This window comes from Anopheles merus, chromosome X (assembly GCF_017562075.2).
Source record: "Anopheles merus strain MAF chromosome X, AmerM5.1, whole genome shotgun sequence".
In the NCBI taxonomy this organism is placed as follows: domain Eukaryota; kingdom Metazoa; phylum Arthropoda; class Insecta; order Diptera; family Culicidae; genus Anopheles; species Anopheles merus.
In genome coordinates, this window is record NC_054081.1 from 18,303,681 (window position 1) to 18,311,634 (window position 7,954).

At 47.1% G+C, this 7,954-nt stretch overlaps 1 protein-coding gene across 2 annotated transcripts in view; it reads left to right on the forward strand.

Moving 5' to 3' along the window:
- The first annotated feature begins 764 nt into the window (after window positions 1–764).
- LOC121589516 overlaps window positions 765–7,954 on the forward strand; it is a 30,092-nt gene continuing 22,902 nt past the window's right edge. For both annotated transcript variants that reach the window (XM_041908492.1, XM_041908499.1), the window contains exons 1-2: window positions 765–947; window positions 2,216–2,834. The gene's annotated coding sequence lies outside the window, so the exon portion shown is untranslated. The remainder of the gene's footprint in view (window positions 948–2,215; window positions 2,835–7,954) is intronic.

Here is a 7,954-nt window from a genome sequence, read left to right on the forward strand (position 1 = left end):
CGTTCCAGAGGTGTCTTACCAGGCAGGCTAATGTGTCTGGAAGTGTGGTAAATGCTCATTTCCCTGCAAGCCAAAGACGGCAGCCAATCGTGTCAATTGGGCGCGCTTTGATTGCCCTCAGACGTATTAGATTCGGTCGTGTCGAGACGGCAGTCAGCATCTTCGGACATTTTTTGTCCGTCACCTTGACCCAGGTACGCACTCCCGCCATCGCCCGACACACGTTTCCCGCCATCGCCCTCAAGGCCTGAAGGATACGCCGCCTGTCGCCTTGCACATCTTACGTTGGCTGTACCCTTTTCCTTCCTCTCGATCGATTACCCACCGGTTTCGGTGTGACCATTTAAATGGCGCTAAAGGCGCTAGCGAGAACCATCCCCGAGGTGTGTGTGTGTGGTTTTTACGGGTCCAAAACTTTGCGCCCTTTTACGGCCCTTTTGCACCCTTGCGCTGCGCCTCTGTGTGCGTTCATTTGTGTGCGAGTGAAGTGAACGAGAGCTGCAAGCGCACGAGTGAATCACCCGTCCCGTAGGCCCAAGTTTGCGTTTGCGAGAGCGAGCGGCCGAAAGCCCGGTCTCTTTCGCTCTTGCATGCTACCCGTGCGATCTGCTACGCGCAGCGTATTATTTCTGTCGAAGCGAGATGGCACAGCTGCTGGGTCCTGCGAGTGTGCGCAGGCACGCATCGCCCCAGCTCGAATGAGCGTCAATGGCAGTGAGCGAGCACTGGAAGATTCATTCTCTCCGGGCGCGCACGGCGAGAGAAAGAATCGGTGTGTGGCTTCAGACGATGCGGCTGTACCGCGGGTTCATCATAACTGCGAAGTCAGTCGTCGAGGCAGCATGCGGCAGCGATCTGGTGCATAAACACTGACTCCGTGCAACATTGTGATCGTGTACCGTGTGTGTGTGTTGTGTGATGTCCTTGGCGAAAGTGTATCTCGTAATGTAAGAAAAGAAACCAAAGTGTGTGTGTGTATCTGTTTGTGTTTTTGTGGGTGGGTGTTGCAAATAAATTATTTAAAAAAAAACAATAAAAGTACACTAATATCTTCAGTATACGTAGTGTGATTTTTGTACGCTATGTTGACAAGTTCGTTGGATTCACAGTTTCGTTTTGAACCGTAGTGTTTCTTCGTAGTGTTTCGCCCAGCCGGTCCAGAACGTGTGGCTGCGTGTGGTGCCTCAGTGGTAGCTAATTTTTCCACGAATATTTTTTACACCTGTATGCGGCCATCCACAAAGGATCACACTGCTCAATTTCCGCACACTCAACAAACAACTGCCAATCAACCTGGGTGTGCTCTACTCACCATCTACTGCAAACAAGTAGGATGGATGGAATCGAGCGAAGGGGCAGCCCCAAAACATCTAGACCGGTATTTCCAGGAAAATTCACCAAAAGATTGTAGAGTGCGTGGGTGGCGTGGGGAGGGGTAGGGGGTCGGGGTCCTGCGAGATGCGTTCGCTGCATTTTGTCAACCCGGTTTGCAAGAATCGATCTTTTGCAAAAAATCTTCATCCAGTTGGCTGTGTGTATGTGTATTATCTGCAATCAACCGTGCTTTGGGACATCTTCGTGTGGAATTGTTTTCAATTGCAAAGAACATCGCTGATGGAATGTAGCTGGTCTTCGAATTTATTAAATTGTGTGCAGAAGCGATTTATTGAGTCATCATGCAACTCCCGGTGCAGCACAAGTGTTAGTCGTTGTGAATCGCAGCGAATGGACACTATTGCGGTGGTGAAAATTGTGGCACGACAAAAACAAAGAAACATGCAAACTAGACTCAACATGATTTAGCCTCCCAGCTACGCGTGTGTGAGTATACATGAGAGTGCATCGCAAGTGGCGCTGTCGAAGCGCAATCGTGTACAGATCGCACAGCCGGTCATCGCAAGTGGAAAGCGTTGATCATAACAAGACGACTGGGCCCCGGCGTGTCGTCTCGACTGCGCTCTACCATTAGTGATGCAGTGAACTTACAGTGCGGACGGTTTAGGGCACGTCATCGTAGTGACAAAGAATAGCAATATCTTAAGCAAAATCTGGAAGTTCCCAGCGAGAAAGAACAGTTTCGGCCGCAGTACCGCTCACGCGCGAGGACAATTGAGATTTAGCCAAACAGCTAGTTAGTTTTTTTTTTGGTGGAACGCAGCACCGCGATAGTTTTCAAAAAGTGTATTTATTTTTATTTTTTTTCTCAAATTTCTAGGATATACAGTGATCAAAATCAACTACTTGTGTGTACAGTAATTTAGACTGGTAAAAAAAATCCTCCAACGGAAATAGCAAAATATTGTGTACAGTGTGTTGTGTGTTACTCGTCTATAAGCAGTTTTTGGTCGTGTACAGAGGAAAAAAAATACTCGACCTAATTAGTGCACATCTGTGAGTGCTTGTGATTATTAGGAGGGGTTTAAAACCCTCTTTGCCCGTTATTCGGGACGGATTCACATGAAACTCCCCAAACGTTGAAGCTATTCCGCTCGAGACAGCGTCACCTGGTGGCCGGTACGGAAAGCACGGCACAGCTCTGCGCCTGGCGAAGCCTGAGTCGTCCGGTGTGCGGCGGCGGAATTCAACTTTACGAGTGGCTACCGCAGGCAGCGGGGTGCAAAGTATTGCGATCGTTGGAAAGAGCAACCTTCAATCAAACTGAACACGAAAAACAAACGCCCCTGTAAAGGCGTACATATCAAGAGACTAGCAGCGATTCTTTCCTGAGGTCCTGCTGAAAGTGTAAATGTATGCGTGCTTGTGTATGATTGCGTTGTGTGAGATTGAGTTCTGGAAGAAAGTGGCTGATGTGTGCGGCGTTGCTTAGATAAGAGGTAGGTGGAGAATTATGTATTGTAAAGAAAAAGTCGATGTTGCAGAATATTCCATCAGAATTTGCATTTGGATGTGGTGTGATAATTCCTTCCCATTTTTTTTAAGGAAAACAGGAAGCTAGGGTTAGGCTACACTGGGAATCGTGAGCGGTCAGGCAAAGCGAAGTGAGGATGTCGCCGTTTCAGCGATCGATAAGCTCTCTCCCGTGCTGAAGAATAGTTCTCCATCTTGTCGATACGAGCGCACTCTTGCTGCTGGCTGCTATCAAGATGTTATCAACAAGGGCTACCACCTTCCCTTTCCTCATCCGTATGCATCACATTCCTCATCAACTTGTATTGGAAGGGGGGAGTGTAGGGAGGTTGGTTTAAAGAATTTTCGAGGCTGAAGAGATTGCAGGCAATTGATAAGCCGAGCTAAGATAAATGCGTGGATTTTGGACGCGGTTTGACATGTTTTTTTCTTGTGTTGGTTTGATTTGTCAACACTGTTTTGCTACTTTGAGCTCGACTTTGCGCTCCTAGGTGAGAGCGACCCGTGAGAGTTGTAACCCTTTGTTTTGCCATGTATGATTGCTGGTAGGACATTGGCCTATCTGCTTTCGCATACTGCCTTCCTTCTTCCCTCGGATCTCGTGCCTAGTCTCGAATGATCCCGGTGTGTGTGGGGATGTGTTCTTAGTTTTGCGGAATATGCGCAGAATGTGTCCCCGATGTCGTCCTCCTCCTGTAGACTGCAGTCGTCTGTGTTAGTGTGGCGAGAGAAAAGCTTTGTCATCGTAGAGCTTCGGCCTATGGAGGAGACGAATTCTTCCTTCTCATCTTACCGCACAGCGTACCTTTTCATTGTCCAGTCTCCTGGGGGGCTATTGTCTTTCGCTCTTCGATCTTCCTTTTCATCTCTCCCAGCAATGGATGTGGTGTGCCAATCGTATCTCTGTCGGTCCCTTTTACTCGCGTCAGGATATCAAGGATCATGAAAGCAATGTGATTGAGCTTCTGGTTTGCTGCTCAATCTACCCCCTCTATTGGCCCTATTGGCACAATATTGGCCCTCTATTAGACTGGTTCAGCAACGTTATAATTAGTTACGCCTTGCAGTGGCGCTTAGAAACCTTTCGTTCGATCATGCAAACAATAAGGTTGGTTTTATTGTTAAATTACTACGGCATGTGTTTGAGAAGTACATCAGGGATTTGTCATACCTGTGAGGCATGCTAAACTACTCACTATACATTGAGTATCCCAGCAAAATTATGTTAAAAGGATTGTTAAACTTGTAAGTGCAGGATATCTAAGAATAATCCTCCAAGATACGGCGATGCTAAAATTGTAGCACGTCCTCGGCGGAGTTTTCCTTCTCTTGGTATCTGGGCGAGCACGTAGATCGATATTTCGATGACGACGCAAATCTCGCCTTGTTTCCTGGAAAATCAGGTCACCGATGCCGTGGCCGATACGATTGCAGCTGGATTCGATGTAGCCTTGGTTTTTGGCTTCAGTGTGTTTCTGTTTTTGTTTTCTTGGAATATTTGAAGTCGTTTAATGATTAAAGCGTAGCTCGATTGAATGATGCTCACTGTGGGAAGGGTTGCGAGTGTGGACGCACTGTTTAGATTTCTCTAGCAGTGACCACCAATTTCATTGATCATTCATTGCCAGTGCGTCACGACACACGGCAGGCGAATCGAACAAAACCGCAGCAGCAAATGGCATAATCAAGGTGTCATCTCTATCCTCACTACTCGTATCGCTCTCTCTCTCTCTCTCTCTCTCTCTCTCTTTCTCTCTCTCTTTCTTTTTCTACTTATATATCTCTCTCTATCTACAATGATTGTGCCAGCGTAATAGCTTCTCCAGTACGTTTTGCAGTGAAGGTGGGCGAATTAAATCCAAGCGAAGGATTACCGGTAGTGGTTTTCAACAGTGTACGTTCCACGCATGCAATTATGGTGCGCATGCGCGAGCGAGATGGAGCGGCATGATCTTGTCAGGAACCGCTAAATAGCGCTTAATCAGCGGCCTGTGAGGCGGGATAGAAATGGCTACTGCTGCTGCTGTTGCGCGCAGTGGAAGGGAAGCATTGCTCGGTAGAGGAAGTCAGTGGGGTAAAGAGTTTAAAGCGATCCAGTCCCCCCTCTCCCCCCAGCAAAGCGAACGAAGCTGCCGTTCGTGTATTGGAAATCGAAGCATCTGTGTGTACGCGAGGGAAGCCAGCAATTCATGTACCGGACGGTCACGTTCTTCACGATTGACAACTTTGCGTGACATTTATTTTCCACTGTTCCATTCGCCCCACCTATCACCCTTCCGCTTACAGCTCACCGTCTGGTGTTACCGAACGCTGGCTTCTCCTTCGACATCTTGCTGTCGGACAGAAGTGGGGATGAAAGGTGGAAGGGATTGGGCGGTATGCCCACTTCTCTCGAATGCGAAATGGGAGATGCGACCGCAATTACTGACCGGTGTCTCGTACGTAATCAATGACTGGAGGAAGATGGCGATGAAGATGATGATGTTGATGATGGTGGCAGAAATGGACGGAGGGTTTGTCCAAATCGATCGTTCATCGATCTTCAGGTTAATGCAAAAGCAAACCGACAATGAATTTCCAGCACACTTCTACGGGCGTCCTCTTTGAAAATGCGTATGGTGTACTCCGGAGGAGAAGTTATACTGATTGCTTGGAGAATCGTTTTGACAGCTGTCAGCACATCCAGGGCCGTTGGCATTACAGACAATGGTAACAATTACATGCTTTCTCCCGGTACGCTATCTTCTTGGGCTGTTTGCTGACAGCTGTCAAAATTATTGTCTACTCCCTAGTAGCTTGCTAGCAGGTATATTGATTTTCTATACTTATATTTTGTAGATAGTTCAACTGTAAAAGCTTATAGGATACGAATGAATGTTAAATTTGTTCAAAAAATTTGAACCATCACTGCAGAGGCTAATTTGCTCCCCTATGTGCCCTTGGCTCCGTGGTTCATCCCTTGATTTTGCTCGTTTTTGTCCTCTTCAATTTGTGTTGGGCACGCTCTTGCATTTTCATTGCGCGTTTGATGTTTTTCTCCCTGAATCGCGGTGGAACTCGCCAAAGATTGATAATTATTCTCGAGCCGATTCGTGACACACCCTCAAGAGTCTTTTCTGAGATCCTCGGAATGATGGTGATGTGGATCGACCACATTGGAGATATGTACGTCGGAGCCAGAATAAAAGCATTCTGTGGCTTCTGATTTCGCGCGCACGTCAACCCCTCGGACCACGGTTCGCACGTTGTCTTTTTCTCCGTCTTTCGTTTTCCTTTTTGTCTGCATGCCTTGATTGATGGTCTTCTCGCTTTAGTTCATCCTTTTTTCTCAGTTCCATCTCACCTCCAATACACGACCCAAACAGGTATGGCAATGGCCGCTGTGAACAAAACGGCGCGAACGTTGTTTTGTCTCGATTTGCACACCTCTGTGATACAGCGCGTTAGTGTGTCGCTGGTCAAGTCATTCCCATCGCCGTAACAGACAGTATCTGCAGGATGGGGAAAGGGTGGACGATCTTTTAAGCCAGGTTCCATCCTACCCTACCTCCGAAAGGCGCGAAAACGATAAAACAAATCGAAAAGTGCCCCGCGACACAGGCACCCGTGGTTGCTCCATGACACTGCCCAATACAGCAGGGCCTCGGTGATGTCTGAAGTCTAGTCGTTTTATGTGTCTCTGCATACTAAGATCCATTTTCTCCTCTTCACACACATGCATGTAGTGTGTGGGGCGTTGGGGCGTGTTGAAAGCTTACCGATTGATTTCCGGGAGTTTGGCCATATTCCCGGAGTAAGGGAAGACAATCCGTATTGCGCGCGCGGATCTCGCGTTACATCCGCGACGGCCCTATTCTCCTGCTCGTCTTGTTGGGTAGGGAGGCTATAGGGAGGTGCTCTCGCTGTATGGCAAAACGAAATAAATGGATAAACTCATCCATCGTGCTCTTGACGAGTTTGCCTCATTGCCTGTGTTTCCAGAATCACTCTGCAAATAATTGAACATACGAACCGCGGGGTTATGTCCAAGTAGCCCTATTCTCCTTTATGCTTTCGGATTGCGGAAAGACGATGGTAGGATACAGCAAAAATACACATCACATTCGGTCACGTTTCTTTATTCACATTAAGCTCACGAGCTTAAAATATGTATTTCAAAGTGCTTGTTCTACGTTCGACTTACTCACGGTTATTTTTGCTCCGAGGATATAAGGAACATTGAATAGGAAACAAATGGGATAATTTTGGTGGATATCTTCAGTTTTCTTTTTCTTAAATTTGCGAGAGTGGACTTTTCCTCAACTACGTAACTGACGGTCGCCATCCTATAGGAGAAACGAACCTTGGAAGTTAACAATTCGGCATTTATGCAAAATTGAATTGTTTCTTAAAAGCGTTTCCAGAAAAACTGCGCTTCGTTATTTTTTTGCCAAACAAATGGCAAAGCTTGAGGGGTGGGGGGAGCTATCCGAACATTACCTTCTTGTTATTCATTGGTACGCGTGTGCATGCACGGCATACCAGTCGGCAAATACATCTGGGGCCTTCTCGGCTCTTCGTTGTATCTCTAGCTTCATGCCCGGGCATCTACCCAAGAGATGTGTTTCCTGTTCGGCTCACCTTGAGATGTATCTTCTCGTATCGTTGAGGGTAGCTGCCGTTAACGAACCAGCGAGAAAAGCCTAACTGACAAAGCAAGCCAGAACCCCCTTTGTATATGAGTGTGTCTGTATGTGTTGTGCTCCGTTCAGCACAACGGCTGCTCCCGCGATGCGTAAAGCGGGTGATTAATAATAATGAAGGAAATTTATTTTATTTTGCTGTTCTCCCCAGCGCGGAGATGGGACGTCCTCTGAACGAGAAGACGCTCGGCGCGACCCTCGCTGAATGTGTCGTTTCGATCATTCTGTTTTTCCTGTGCTCTTTTCCATGTGCAAAAACGGAGCGAAGATATGTGCTTGCAGGTACTAATCGATCCAGAAAAAGCCTGTTATAGGATCAAGATTGAAATTGAAGCAAAAAATCATATTTTATCAAATAGAATTGAGATAGAGAGAGAGAGAGAGAGAGAGAGAGTGGGTTGTGT